The following is a 16,607-nucleotide window of genomic DNA, read 5'->3' on the forward strand; positions in this document are numbered from 1 at the left end:
TATAGCTAGTAACTATTAACATAAACTAGTAACTATATAACATAAACAAACTTGGTACCTGACCTTCAGATGCTTATGTAGTAAATTCTAAACTGATACAGACATACAGCATAAAAGAACAATATGACACATACATCACAGAGGATGAAAATGTACATCACAGAGGATGATGCATGATTGAAAAAGATTTACATTGTATGGAGACCTTTAGTTTAGAATTATGAAGGGTAAGAGTTGGTCACTCTTTTAGTAAGTTAAAAATAGATATCTAAACAGCTAAAATTCTGGTCTTTGCAACGAGAAGGAAGACATCTCGAGGATTTGAAAATGGAGAACATCTGGGGAATAAAGAGTGGCAAATGCGGATGCCTAGAAATGAAAAATGAATGAAGGTAATAGTATTAACGTATTATTTACTTATCCAGAAAGACCCAGAAGTACAAGAGCAGTCAACTAGCAACTGTGTAATTCTGAGCTGTATTACTTCTGCCCAGAGCCATAGAAGGGCCACCAGTGTCATTTCGAGATTTCTAATCAAAATAATCCTGTGCTCCCGGGAAATTTACAATGATAATACCACTTAAAATTTGGTTTTAAAATATGGTCAGTATAGCAGGGAAATGACTTCCCCAATAATAATTTGAATATAAAATGGACAATAACTATTATGCAAATCAGACTAATGTTATATAGCTCCTATATATATTTACCATCACATACAGGGCTCGATAGCACTGAAAATGAAATATGGTTAGTCACAAAACACAATCATAGATTTAAGGCCCTCAAAGGCCATTTATTCCAAGGTCATATGCAGAAGAAGAAAATGGTCACCTAAAGTCACACATCTTGCTAATGGCTGTGCCAGGGATAGATTTCAAATTCTTTGAAATATACCCACACTTTTTCCACTATACCTCATATTTCAAAAATAGCCCCTGAAGAATTTGGGGGCCCAGAGACTAAATGAATTTTTACATACTATCCTCAAAGTCACATTATGGCATTTGAAACAATTTAATGAATGATTCTGCTGAATCTGTCAAGGATAGTTGTGGAATGTAGTCATGTCCTGAAGGTTCTGTTTGTTAAAAAAAAAAAAAATTACAGTTACCGCTTTAACTAAAAGTTAGTCTGAACCATGTACTTATGATTGGCTGGAAATCAGAAACAAGAGTTTGATTTGAGTTTTCAATAATATCTTTGGATTATACAATGAACTGTTATGAACTAGGTTGATAGTGATTTCATACCCTTTTCCTGTGGCACTTGTGCCTATATTTATGAAACATGCAATCCTAGTCAAATGTGCTAGGTACTTCAGCCTACATAGTAAAGGTCAAACCAAAAAAAACATATATTCCATATTGCCAGACAATGCAATAGAATACCCAAGGGAAATGAGTCAATGAGTCACCTTCATCTGGTGATGAGATATTGGTGCAAAATTTTGGCAGAGATAAATGGCAGGCCCAAAGGAAAATAACTGAAATTCCCCTGATAATAAGCAAATTTTCATAACATAACTAAGGATTTTCCTAAAACACGGATCCAACCATATCACTCCCTTACTCAATAAACTCCAGTAGCTATCAACCCCAAAATCAAATACAAATGCCTCATAATTTTATTTATATCATTAGGAATCTAAAAGAACTCTTAGATCATCCCTTCTCCCTCATTACAGTTTCAAGAGTTCATCTTTATAAAGCTTCTGATTGATCTTTTGTATTTACCTTTTGATTTTTCTTCTGACTCCTGAATTTGCATTTCAAAGTTCTATTTCAGCTGATTTTTTCAGAAAGACTTTCATTTCACAAACATAGGCACAAGTACCAGAGGAAAAGGGTATGAAATCACTGTGAGCCTAGTTCATGACAGCTCATTGTGTTTGAAAATCCTCTATTTCAGAGAAGATCCATTTTTTCCTTTGTAGGTATAGATTCATTTTTTACTGGTTAAACCATATCTTTTTGCTTTTAAAAAATGTGTGAATTCAAGAAGTCTGGCAGAGAGCTGAGTATCTCAGAATTGACTTTTATAAGGTTCCAATTCTTCTTTTCATTAAGGGTAGTAGTTAGTAAATTTTATATGATACTGATTGTGGTTCTTTGACATTTGAATTTTTATATTCTAGTTATAAACAGGTTTTTTTTTTACTCCCTTTGATCTGGAAGCTCTGGGTTTTCACAATGAAGTTCCAGAGAGTTTTCAGTTTGGAATTTTTTTCAGGAGGTGATTAGTGTATTCTTTCTGTTTTCATATGGCCTTTTTTCTCTAATATGTGTGGATAATTTTCTTTAATTAATTCTTCATAAATGATAATAAAGTTCATTTTTTGGTCATGGATTTCAGGTAGTCCAATAATTTCTGAGTTACCTTTTCCAGATCTATATTTCAGGTTAATTATTTGTGATATCAAATAGCTTATATTTTCTTCTTTTTTCCCTCAGTTCTTTGACTTCACTTAATTATTTGTTGTTACCTGGAATCATTAATTTTTATTTGGTCCACTCTAATTTTTAGATAGTCTGTTACTAGGGAAAGCTTTTATACTTCTTGTTCGTTTTTCAAATCTCTTCTCCATGTCATTTCTTTCATAATTTCATTTTAAAATATGGCAAAAAAAAACCTATTAAATCATTTCTTTTAGGAAATCTAATTATTCCTGTTTGTTGTTGTTGTTCATTCATTTCAATCATGTCTGACTTTTGGTCACACAAGTTGAGCCATTTCCAATTCCAACCATTATTAACAGATGAAGAATTGATGCCCACAGGGTTAAGTGCTTTATCCAGGGTCACATAGCTAGTAAATGTCTGAGGCTAGATTTGAACTCAGGCCTTTCTGACTTTCAAGACAGATACTCCATCCACTATGTCACTCAGTTGTCTAGTTATTTTCTAGACAAGCTGTTTTTCTTTTGAGTATTTGATTGTAGATCATTTTGAGTTCTTATCTCCTTTTGGATATATGTCTTATATACCCCTAGCATCATGAAATTCCTTTTTTTTTTTTTTGTTTATTCATCTTTGATGCCAAGAATTCAAAAACTGGGTTCTAGATCTCCCCTGGAGATAAGAGTAAGTTGAAGCCTTTTCCTTGGATACTCAGTCCCTTCCTTCACCACATGGGTCATTCCTTCACCCAGACTCACTTTCCTTGGAGATTACACTAAGTTAGGACCACTACCTCCTGTACCCTTTCTTTACAAATTTATCCTTCCTTCTAGAGTTTCTTCTAAGATTTACCTTAGTTGAAGCTCTTCCTTTGGAGAGGAGAAAGAGGAAAAGGAAATCCTTTTTTTTTTTTTTTTTTTTTTTTTTTTTTGTTTAACCTTTGGCTAAATTCCTCCAAGACTAAATTCACTCTTTCTCTTGTGGAATGGATCTTTTAAAGACTCTTTCTTGGGAGGATAGAGGCAGAAGCAGGAGGGGGAGGACTTTTATTTAATTCACTAAATTGAAGTCCTTCATTTCTAAGATCCCCTTCCTTTTTTTCTTCTTAAAATATGTGGGCATGGGTAAGAAGGAAGAGAGATATCCTAGCTATATCTAGATTATCTAGATAAAGTGATGAAGAAAACATTAATAATGCAGATTAAACTTTAAAAATGAATACATTTTTATTTTATTTATGCATAAAGCTCACTCCTAGTTGGGTCCCTCCCTTCATCAGCACTTTGAGAAGCAAGCCCACAGAATAGGACTTACCTAAGGGTAATATCTTACCCTTATTGGACAGTATCCCGTTATAATGTAATCCTTAGCTCAAAGGGCCAGCTGTATGTCTCTCTTGTCACTGACAGAGATAGAGTGCTCACTGTCCTGGACTTGTAAAGAGACATGTAGTCACTGAAAGCTGAAGAAGGGAAATGTGGGCTCTTCTAGTTTCCAATTTCAAGAGAGAATATATGACTTTTCAATCTCTTTTCAGGTCCACAAAAGGGAAAAAACCCTCTAAGAAGAAGTCAACATGCAGAGGAACTGGTAATCTTTCTTTTCCTAGTCCCATTTTGCTTCACTAAAGACTTTGGGGAATTTTCCTTTGGGTGACAGCTAAAGTTGCTCTTTTGGTTGAATTTTTTATCTCACTCCTGATGCCTTAATGATAAATTCATCTTTAAGAAGTGGAGGAAGCAATAAGGGGGCAAATTCTATTCTGAATCTGATTCTCCCTAACAAGGAGGGACAGATTGCTGGAGTGAACTGCTAGCAAATTTTGGGGAAGTGACCGTTTATTCTTAGAATTTGAGATGTAGGAGAGAAAATCAATCATACATAGTGTGTCAGGTGATCTAGGTTTTGGGAAAGTAGATTTCCAAGGGTTTAGAGAAAGGATAGCTAGTATTTCATGGATTAAAATTCTACAAGAAAAAAATTAATACAGGAAGGGATGGGAAACTCAAGAATGAAATTCTGATGACATAAAAGGAAACAATTTTGCTAAGAGAAATCAGGAGTTTGTTGAAGAGATCAATATAAATGCACAGAGAACCACCAGCCAACTTAGATTATAAAAGATACATGGAATCAAGGGTAGGTAATTATCATGGAGAATGTCCTATATGAGTCCAAATAAAAGAGAGTATTCCTATTGATGATAAGGTCTTCCATACATACCATTTTGCAGATGACATTGTATTAATTGCATCAAGACAAGAATAATACAGAGCTAGGGCATTGATCAAGGGAGATACTTAATCAATTTTTTGAGTTTATCATGAGGTGAACCTTTGTTTGGGGCATTGATTATGTCTTTCTCAACTGAAGATGAATTGACTTAACAAAAGATTGTCAAAGAGTGCACTTTGAATTTTAAGGTAGGGTATGCATGTACTTATGCAATGCCATTTTTTCCCCTACCCTGAGACTTGTTTATCATCCCCCTTGAAAACTATTTAGCCCCAGAGATGGCAACTTCTCAACCTAAAAAATGTCAGCCAATGGGGGCAATGATGGAGAAGTGGGAGTTCTTGGATTTTGAGTCTTAGACCCAATCTTGGATAATCATGATTATACATGAACTCAGGTAAAGGAATCAGAAGGCCAAGTATTTGGAGATTTCTAGCCCAGATTTCTAGAGGAAAGCATATCAAACCTGGAATCTGCAAGCTTTTAATATTTTTGTGTTAACTATATTTTTAAAATATTCATAATTATATTTTAATGTAAGGCTTTCTATGTAATTCTATCAATTTTCTTTCATGTATTTAAGAACATTTTGAGAAGGGGTTCATAAACTTCACCAGAAAATAAAGGGATTCATTCTAAAGAGAGAGGGGAACCCTTAAATCAGTTTTAGAATTAGCCTTATGGCAAACCCAAATTCTCAAGTATATAATCGGGCCTTCAAATGAGTTACAAGGGAATTCCTGGTCCAGCATCAATATCTTGGAGAAGGGAGAATTATGAAAGTCTCTCTCTTCCTCTTTGCCTTCCCATTCCCCATATACAGTTGGTTCTTTACTAGTTCAAGCAAATTTCTCTTCTGGGAAGTCTAAGTTCTCAAGGTATTTCCATAGGGCTGGATGCTTCTATAGGTATGTCAAGAGGAAAAAGGGGAACTCATCAGAATGTTGAGGAATTGGCTATCTAGTAACACCATATTTATTTTACTTCTGGTACTAGTCCAAGTCTTTAGGTAATACCATAACTATGAAGGACTATATCACTTCCAGAGAATCTCAATGGAATGGCTCTAGAAGTCCCACATTTATTTCAGAAGGGCTATAATACACTAGCTGGCACTACAAGTCTATAGGCTTTGTGGGGGAAGGTGCAATTCTCAAAAGTTGGAAGGAGTGTGCTATCAAGGATTTATGAGCTACTATAAGTTATTTATGTATTTTATGCATTTTCTCCAAAGTAGAATAAGGCATTTTGTACCTGATATGCAAAGTTACCTTGAGTATTTATATGGGACCAGACATTCTTTTTGCAAATCCTAATCACACTCTTGAGTTTCAGTCACAAATCTCCCAGTGTTGGAGAGTTTAACTGGATATTCTGTATGCATCTCAAATTTAACATGCTTAAAACTAAACTAATTACCTTTTCCCTAAGCACACCCCTCTTCTGTACTTCCTTATTTCTGTTGAAAAGTCCATTATATATCTAGTCATACAGATTTTCAATCTTGACTTTTTCTTGATTCCTCAAATATTCTCAACTATTCTATCTCTTTTCCTTTACATTTACATGGAAGTAATGTGATAACCTCCTGTGCTTAGCATGTACTTTCACCTCACTTGGACACTTAGAATTCTGTACCTACTTTAAAACTCTGCTCAAGTAGCATCTTCTATCCAAATCTTTCTCTGATTCCCTAAGACAGTATTGTTCACTCTAAAAAAATTTATCCTTCATTATTATCAATATTTGTCTATATACAGTTGTCCCTGATAAAATGGAAGCTTATTGATGGCAAGGACTGTTTTATTTTTGTGTTCAAAAATGACTGCACCTAGTAAGTCATTTTGATTGATTGAAATAATAGTGTATAAAGTATCTGCTTCTCTATATTTATATTTCCTTTGTGACTCAATGTGTGATTATAATACCTGGAGTCCTTCTAACATACTTGCCTGCTAGAAAGTTTGCACCCATTCAGACATAGTTTTTGAGCCTGCTACTGGCCTCTTAACTTTTACTAAAACAATCAAAAAGAATTCAATTCAAAGCAAAAAAAAAATAATAATAATCAAACAGCACAGTAAAATAAGTTACAAATTACAAGTTTTCCTGACCATGTAAAATAATATACTTTCCCATTGGTTATTATGCCATCAGAACACACAGAGAAAAAATATCTATGGCCTAAACCATATATGGAGGGTAATCAGGTGGTGCAGTGGATAGAGTGCCAGACCTAGAGTCAGAAAGTCCTGAGTTCAAAAGTGCAGTTTTACTAGGTGTGTAACCCTGGGCAAATCAATTAACCATTTGCCTCAGTTTCCTCATCTTTAAAATGAACTGGAGAAGGAATGACAGAACACTCCCAAATAGGGACAACAATAGGCAGATATGGTAGAACATTCAAATTTTATGGCCAGAGCACAAGCAAGGCTAAGCTCTGACTAACAGAGCTACTGATGAACTCCAGGAATGTGATTGCCCTTTTTTGTTATACTCTCCTACCCTCAGTTGAATGTTACACCATCCTACTGGGTACTTTTGCTGGTGTTTAGCTGCAGTATTTTCATAGGATATAGGTTATACATGTGCAATTATGTAAAATATTTCTATATTATTCATTTTGTACAAAAAGACTTGAAGAAGAAATATGAAAGTGAAAAATAGCATGCTGATTCAATTTGTATTTAAACTATCACTTCTTCCTCTGGAGGCAGATAGTCTACTTCATCATTAGTCCTTTGGGATTGTCTTGGATGATTGTGTTGCTGAGAATAGTCAAGTTATTCACATTGCTTCATTGAATAATATTGCTTTTATTGTGTACAATGTTCTTCTAGTTCTATTTACTTCACGATGTATCAGCTCATATAATTCTGGGTTTTTGTGAAATTATCCTGCTTGTCATTTTTTTATAGCATAATAATATTTCATTACAATCATACATCACTGCTGATTTAGCTATTCCCCAATTGATTGATATTTCTTTGGTTTCCAATTCTTAGCCACTACAAAAATAGTTGCTATAAATATTTTGTACAAATAGGTCCTTTCCCCCCTTTTTTGCATGTTTTTGGCATACAGATTTAGCAGTGATACTCAGTTTCACAGACTTCTAAATATGTTCCAAATTGCTCTCCAGAGTAGCTGGATCAGTCCACAACTCTACCCACAGTATAATAATGTTCCCTCTAACATTCAACATTTTCCTTTTTTGTCATATTAGCCAATTTGATAGGTATAAAGTACCTCACAATTGCTTCAATATGCATTTTTCTAATCAATAGTGCTTTAGAGCCTTTTTTCATATAAGTAGTTTTGATTTCTTTGTCTGAAAAGGTACTATGTTCATATCCTTTGACCATTTAATAAACTGGGGAATGACTTGTATTTTTATAAATTTGACTCAGTTCTCTGAGAAATGAGACCTTTATCAAAAAAGCTGTTTAAAAATCCAATTTTTACCACTTTTCTGCTTTCCTTATAATTTTGGTTGCATTGGTTTTGTTTATGCAAAAACCTTTAAATTTTATATAATCAAAAATATCTATCTTATGTTTTGTAATTCTTTGTCATCTTTGGTCCTAAATTCATCCCTTATTCATAAAATCTGATACATTTATTCATGTTCTCTTAATTTACTTATGGTATTACCTTTTATGTGTAAATCATGTACCTATTTTGACTTTTATCTTGGTATATGGTGTGACACGTTGATCTATAGCTAGTTTCTACTATAATATTTTCCCATTAATTTTGGGTTTTTTTGTATTTTAAAGTTTATTTATTTTTAATACACACTGCTTTATAAATCATGTTGGGAGAGAAAAATCAGAGCAAAAGAGAAAAACCATGGGAGAGATTAAAAAAAAAAAAGAAATGAACATAGCATGTTGATTTACATTCAGTTTCCATAGTTCTTTTTCTGGATGCAGATAGCATTTTCTGTTCAAAGTATATTGGGATTAGTGATTGCAAGGGATAATGCTGTGTAAAAATTATCCTGGCATGGATTCTGTCAATACAAAGTTATTATTAAATAAAATTAAATAATAAAAAAAGAAAATCTCAAAAAAACAAAAAAAACAAAAAAAACAAAGTATATTGGGATTGCTTTGGATCACTGAGAACTATGTCTTTCATAGTTGATCATACATTTTTGCTGTTACTGTATAACAATGTACTCTTAGTTCTGCTTGTTTCTCTTAGCATTTGCTCATGTAAATCTTTCCAGACTTTCTAAAATCAGCTTGTTCATCATTTTTATAGAACAATAATATTCTATTATCTTCACATACTACAACTTATTCAGCCATTCCCCAAATGATGGGCATCAACTCTTTAATTCTTTGCTACCACAAAAAGAGCTGCTACAAATATTTTTGCACCTATGGGTCCTTTTCCCTCCTTTATGATTTCCTTAGGATACAGAACCAGTAGTGGCACTGCTGGGTAAAAAAGTATGCAGAGTTTTATAGCCTTTTGGTCATAGTTCCAAATTTCTCTTCCAAATGGGTGGATTCTTTCACAACTCTACCAACAATGCAGTTTTCCCATATCCCCTTCAACATTTATCATCATCTTTTCATGTCAGTTTAGCCAATCTGAGAAGTATGAGGTAGTATCTCAGAGTTGTTTTAATTTGCATTTCTCTAATCAATAGTGATTTAAAGCATTTTTTCATATGAATATAGATGGCTTTAATTTCGGCATCTGAAAATTGTCTGTTCATATCCTTTGACCACTTATCAATTGGAGAATGACTTGTAATCTTATAAATTTGACACATTTCTTTATATATTTTAGAAATGAGAACTTTATCAGAAACATTGGCTGTAATGATTTTTTCCCCAGTTTTGTATTTCCCTTTTAGTCTTGTTTCTGTTGGTTTTGTTTGTGCAAAATCTTTCTTAATTTAAAATAATCAAAATTGTCCATTTTGTCTTTTATAATGTTTTTTAGTTCTTCTTTGGTCATACATACCTCTCTTCTCCAAAGATCTGATAGGTAAATTATCCCTTGCTCTACTAATTTTTTTATGGTTATCATCCTTTATGCCCAAATCATGCACCCATTTTGACTTTATTTTGATATAGGATGTGAGAGGTAGGCCTATGCTGAGTTTCTGATATATTACCTTCCAGTTTTTCTAACAATTTTTATCAAATAGTTCTCATTTCAGAGGCGTTCAGAACTTTATCAAATACTAGATTCCTATAGGCCTTGATTATTGTGTCATATGTATTTAATTTATTCCATTGATACACCACTCTATTTCTCAGCCAGTACCAAATGCTTTTGATGACTGCTGCTTTATTTATTTTTTTAGGTTTGATCCTGCTAAACCACCATTCTTTGTATTTTGTTTTCATTAATTTTCTTGATATTCTTGACCTTTTTTTCTTCCAGATGATTTTTGTAATCATTTTTTCTAGTTCTATAAAATAATTTTTTGGCAGTTTGATAACAAATAATATAATTTAGGCAGAATTGTAATTTTTATTATATATTAGGTCATCCTACTCATGAGCAATTGATATTTTCTCAATGGTTTAGATCTGATTTTATTTGTGTGAGAAATGTTTTGTAATTGTGTTCATATAGTTCTTGGGTTTGTTTTGGCAGGTAGACCCCCAAGTATTTTATTCTGTCTACAAATGTTTTAAATTGGCATCCTTGTTTCATCCCTGATCTTTTTGGGAAGCATTCAGCTTCTCTCCATTACAAAAAATGTTTGCTGTTGGTTTTAGATAGATACTGCTTATTATTTTAAGGAAACTTCTTTTCCTTATGCTCTCTAGTGTTTTTAATAGAAATGGATGCTGTATTTTGTCAAAAGCTTTTTCTACATCTATTGAGAGTATTATATGATTTCTATTGGTTTTGTTATTGATATGGTCAATTAGAGTCATATTTTTCCTGATATGAACCAGCCCTGCATTCCTGGTATAAATCCCACTTGGGCATAGTTTATTTTCCTGCTGATATATTGCTATAATCTCTTTGCTAATATATTATTTAAAATTTTTGCGTCTTTCCCATTAGTTGTTGTCAAATAATGGGTTTGTTTTCCAAAAGCTTGATCTTATTATATACTAGATTACTATGGTAATTTACTATAATTTGTACTTAATCTATTCCACTGATCTCCTACTCTATTCATTAGCCAGTACCAGGTTGTTTTGATAATTACTGCTTTATAATTCAGTTTGAGATCTGGTAGAGCTGCCTATATATTTAAAAGTGATATTTATTATTTTAAAGTGTTACATTTTCATTGCTTTCATGGAAAAATGTGCTAGATTTGGAACTCAACTGAGATGAGTTTGAATCTTTACTTCTAATAGGTGTGTAATTTTGGGCAAGTTATAGTTTATCTTTGGGGCTTAGTTTCTCCATCTATAAAATGGGCATACTAATACCTACAGTGTTTATCTCATAGATTATAGCAAAATTTAAATAATATAATGTATATGAAGTGTTTTGTAAACATATAGGCATGGAGATGTTGTGAATAAAACTTTTACTAAATACAATGTGCTTCAGTTTGTTGCAGAAATGTATCTCTTGCTTATATTAGTTTCTGCGGCAGGTCATCATTTTAGCTCTTGTTTTTTAGGAATTAGCAATGCTATGAAAAATTTTAAATCAACATTTCTATTTGAATTCTTACAAATCTTTATAGATTAAATGTCTTTCTGGTAAAAATCATGATGTTAGGTTCTACATTCTCATCTGTTTTATAACATTTCCCCCCTTTTTAATTAGAGAATTCAATTTGTATTTAGTGTTACAGTAGACTTTGTTCCTTTTGTTCTTTGTTAAATTACTATTCACTTTCCTAGAAGGGAATACAATTTTCTTATCTTTTCATTACTATTAATATAAACTTAAGACCACTTTAAATAAATTCTTCTAAAGCTAGATAGATTAGATTAGATTAAACTTTGGACTTCTTTCTCAAAGGACCTTTGCTTTGGGATTTTCCTACTCTTACCCAATTCACCCTTGTTTGTTTCTAAACATCTGAAACATCCTTCTAAAGTATTAAAGAGTTTGGCTAATATAGTACTCTTGACAGTGGAGTTCACATTTAGTTAGTAATTGGTTTAATTTCACATGGGAAATAAGAATTGTTTTTAAATATTGACCTTTTTCAAGTTAGAATATTAGTTATTCTTCAAAGTTTTTGAAATACATGTAAACTGCAAACTTCTCAAAATCCAAATGATTTGAAAATTTATGTCTCTTGTCTTTCAAACTCAGTTTTGCTGGTTGAATAAAGATTCTGTCTTTGGCTTTGCCATGAGATGCATATGTCCTATTCTATCTTTTCTAATCATTTCTTGTCTTCCTTAAGAAGTCCACTGTCAATCTTGTAGATGCTGCTTGGGATATTATTTCTGTCTTTTGAAAGTTGAAGGATTTTTTAAAAAAATCATTATGTTATTAGAATTTAAGCATATCTAGTTGAATTTGGATTTTTTAAAAAAATTTGAGGGTCTTATGGATGCTTACTATTCATGAATTATAGCATGTTTTCATTCATTCTATAATTTTTTTCTCAAATAGTTTTCTATATGATAATGTTTATATACATTTTTCTATTTCCAGACTTTTGAGGTATCAAAAAATTTTAGACTGATATTTTCATGTATTTTCCAGATTTGTCTCTTATGTCCTTATTAATTTTTTTCAATACTTGGATCATTTTCTGAACTTATTTTTATAGTTCATCTATATTTGTCTGAAATTTTCTACTTCACTAGTTCTAGTTTGGACTTAACTCAGGCCACTCTGCTAATAGTTTAGGTTTTGCTTCATTTTTATGTCTCTAGCAGTTAGCATCATGCCTGATATCCAGTAAGTACCTCAAAAATGTTTATTGACTGAGTAAATATTGGACAAAATTAGATACATAGGTCATTCAACAATTAACAAAAAGAATCTACTTAGACATAGTGGAAGAATATTCAACAAAAATAGCCATTAGGGATACCGAGAGTTGATTCAGCTGAGCAAAGTTTCCTGCTTGAATTGCTCATGTTGATTAAACAGAAAAGGATCAAGAGTGCCACTGGAGCTCCTCATGCCTGCTTTGTAGGTAATAAGAAAGTGATGTCAACAATCTGAGTCTTTAATCCCATGAACAAATTAAGTCTTGAGGAAATTCTTACTACCTTTAGAGGATAAAATAGCCCAACTTTCCTGAGGATTGATAAAAGATAGGAAAGGGTTAGGTTATTGCATGTGGATTGATAGGATGCTGGGGAGGGGTTAGGTTATAGATCCTACCTTAGCTCTATAATCTGTTATTGATAGATTGTTACTATTTTTCCCTCAGATTTTCTGTTGTATTCATCATATTTTTTCATTATTTTCTACCATTTTAAGCATCTTTTAATTCTAGCTTCTCTTTCTCCCATATCTTTAACTTTTCTACATTTTTTTTTGCTCATGGCTTTCTTGCAAATATTAATTCTTAAATTATTTCAATATGCCATTTTACCAATTTGAAGTCTTGGGAATTTTAAATTTGTTCTCTTTTCTTTTTCACTTGTGTTGCTCCTGATTTTTTAGTTATTTCAGTTGCATGTAAAGCATTTTACTTCATTTTGTTCATTTTCCATTTTGATGGGATTTTTATTATTTTTTTGTTGTTTTTACACTGTTTTTCTTCTTTCAATTTTAAGGAAATTGGCCCTTTCAGAACCTCTCATTCCATCATACAGATAGGAATGTCATTATGTTTCTTTTAAAATACTTACAACCATAAATTCTAATAATTTGATAGCCCATTCTAGAATGATTTTGAGATATTTTCAAGATATAGTTATGCGCATATAATATAATATCTATACATACATACATATGTGTATTTTTCACTAGTGTGCTGAACCTTCTCACTTTTTTGAAAATTAGGACTATATTCTTTTAACTTTGAAGTTTCTCCCACTTTGTTCAGTGATGTAATCATATGACCCTGCCCAATATTTTGATATTATATATTGCACATCCCTAATAGCCACTAGAGGGCAGAGGGGTAGTACTAGAGTGACCATCTGAGGGGAGTCATGGGATTTTTAGAGTTGGAAGTCACCATGTTGGTAGCTTGAATTTGAAAGTGCCAGGCTTAGAGAGGAGAATTATGTAGGTTTAAACTTTTAAATACTGGACCATACCCAATGTATACCTAGGAAACACATAAAAAGATGAATAAATTCACCATTTAGAGCAGAGGGAGCTAAAAATATCTTAAGAGAAGGGGAGAGAGAATTGGAGAGGGAGATGAAAAGAGAGAGGAAGAGGAAAAAAGAGAGAGAGAGGGAGGGAGAAGAAGGAAAAGGGAGAGGGAGTGAAAAAGGAAGGTGCCAATTTACCGTATTGGGACCATAGGATCAAAATATGAAAAATATAATAAACTTTTCAGTATACACAGCAATTTCTCACAATACTGACTGACTCAGACTGATTGACTTAGTTTTTAATACATCACCTCTGATTGGAGGACTGGAAGGTAAAGTACTAAATCACTCCCCAAAACTTTCTGGTTTTGAGAGTTAAGTGCTGAACTTTCCAGATAATTCCCCATTTTCCATCAATAGCTCTACATGATTTCAACCCTCATGGAACATTATAATCCTTGTTGGGGATTATAATAAGAAGGGGAATTCCCCCCTCGCTTTTCAAATTTATTTTGTATGTTGTTTTCCTCCATTAGATAGCAGCCTCCTATAAGGCAGTGACTTTTTTTTTCTCCCTTATTTGTGTCCCCAGGGCTAATGCCTGGAATATAGTAGGTACTTAATGTTTACTAAATTGAACTGAATACATCAATTAAAGTTTTTCAAATATATATAAATAAGATTAATATAGAGCAAACCCTCTGGGCTTGATGTTTAACACATTGCCTGGCACATAGTAGGTGATTAAATGTTTTTTTGACTAACTATTCTCCTGAGAATGATTACCAATTCCACAGGTTCTAGTATATCCTAAAACTACAGCACATAAGCATTATTGTGCTTTCCTGTTAACAATCAATCATTAGATATAATTAGCGCTTAGCAAAATATAATAAGAACAGAAGCTACAAAACATTCTTTCCCTTATAAACATGTGGAACATTCTCCCACAAATACACTTGTGTATAGAGTCTATGGAAAAGGGGGGATCAAATTTGGAGGACAATGGGAATAAGTTACATTTGCAGGGAATACATGTGGCCAATGCTACTTACTCTTTCAGGACCGGTATGTTTTGAAGTCTCTTCTGGAGAAGCCCTTTCAAAGCTCAAATCTCAATTGCCACGACCAGCACCTTCTTGAATCCATAGCAGGTTCTCTTCTCTACCTCCAGAGGTTATGCTCCTTTAAGTTACATCTGGCATCCAGGTACTGCATCTCTGTATCTGTGTCTCCATCTCTCTGTTCCTTCAGTTATACTTTGTATTCTCTCAAACTGTCTCTAGTTAGTCAGTGAGGTATCTTCTTTTGGGGGTGGGGGTAGGTAGGGGTAGAGAAGATGGGGAGGTTAGCTCCCAGTCTTAACTTGCTTTATGTCTAGATAGACCCAAAGAATATGACTCAGTGTGTTAACCTATCACTAGATGTTTTCTGTGTAATGTCAGTTTCTAAAGCTCTATAATACTGTCAAGGTGATTGAGGAGTTTCTTCACACCTTTGGAATTGTAGGAAAATTCTTTAATACCTCCTTTACAAATAAAATACAGATTTATTTAAAAGAATGATTGAATTCATTAGAGGATCATAGATTTAAACAAGAAAGAAACTTAGAGAACTAGTCTAATATTTTCATTTTTCAAATGAAGCAGATAATGCGCAACAGGAAAGATTCAAACCCATATCCTATGATATCATAGCTAGTATACTTTCACTATGCTATCAAATCTCCCTTAATTCACAGTAGTTTAAAATTTTTTTCAATCAATAGATTATAAAACTGTAACTAGTGGGGGTCCTTATAATTTTTGTACCTTAAGGAAGGAATGTTCTTGCACAAAAAGGCGAAGAACTACTGTGTAAGAGGACTAGCTGTCTTAGGAAGGAAGTGGTACTTCTACACCCATGCCATTTGTTTGTACTTGAACTTGGCTATTTGCCCCTTAATTCCTTCTTTTGTGATTGTTTTTATTTTTAACCTAAGGTCATTGGAGCTATCTCCCATAGAGTGAGTTTAATTAGTTTCCCCTTTTAGTTTCCAATCAGAGCCATTTATAATTTTGTGTTCAGAATTTGGTTCTCAAGGACTGTGGTCTATTAAAGGGATGGGATCATATCTATCTTTCCTTCTTCAAAAGCTTCTACCTGCTTTTGGATTTATGGGAAGGTAGTCTTTCTCTTTGGGAGAAATGGGAACTTACTTTTTTTTCCTATTCCTTTTAGCCCTTTGATGTTCTCTCCTCCCCTATTTAGAGCAATTAATTTGGAACCACAATGGATTTTTCACATTGATCAAGACATACAATATCATTGATCTAGACTAAAAAGTGACCCTAGTAAAAAATGTAGCAATAAAGTCCATCCCTTGTTTCATTTGAGAGATGAAAAAATTGAACCCAGTAGGGATTCAATGATGAATATAAGGTGACACAGATAGTGTCAGAGGTGCAATTTTAACCCAGGTCTTCTGGTTTCTCAGAATGACTCCTGGAATCTCTTTCCCTCTTTCTCTTCCCAATCTCCCTTCTTTCTATTAGCAAGTTACAGAATTTGAGTCACTGACACCTCGTTTTGGTGTCTAGATGTCACTATCACTACCACCAGGTCTACTTTCTAAAACTAAGTACTAGTAATACCTCATTTAGCCTGAGACAACTGACATGGGCTTTCCCTTGGTCCTTTTCCTACTACATGAAAACAGTGTAAAACTCTTCCTTTAGCTTCTCTGGACTCCTAGAGACCTAAATTCATATCTCAGAGATATATCAGAAAGTAACATCCTCTAACCAAA

At 33.2% G+C, this 16,607-nt stretch overlaps 1 protein-coding gene across 2 annotated transcripts in view; it reads left to right on the forward strand.

The window, feature by feature from the left end:
• The first annotated feature begins 215 nt into the window (after positions 1-215).
• The window catches only part of NAPEPLD (N-acyl phosphatidylethanolamine phospholipase D), a 77,740-nt gene continuing 61,348 nt past the window's right edge, over positions 216-16,607 (forward strand). The window contains exons 1-3 of one of the 2 annotated variants that reach the window (XM_051963706.1): positions 216-392; positions 3,937-3,989; positions 14,883-15,028. The gene's annotated coding sequence lies outside the window, so the exon portion shown is untranslated. The remainder of the gene's footprint in view (positions 393-3,936; positions 3,990-14,882; positions 15,029-16,607) is intronic. The other variant, XM_051963708.1, reaches the window with a different exon arrangement.

This window comes from Antechinus flavipes, chromosome 5 (assembly GCF_016432865.1).
Source record: "Antechinus flavipes isolate AdamAnt ecotype Samford, QLD, Australia chromosome 5, AdamAnt_v2, whole genome shotgun sequence".
NCBI classification, from domain to species: domain Eukaryota; kingdom Metazoa; phylum Chordata; class Mammalia; order Dasyuromorphia; family Dasyuridae; genus Antechinus; species Antechinus flavipes.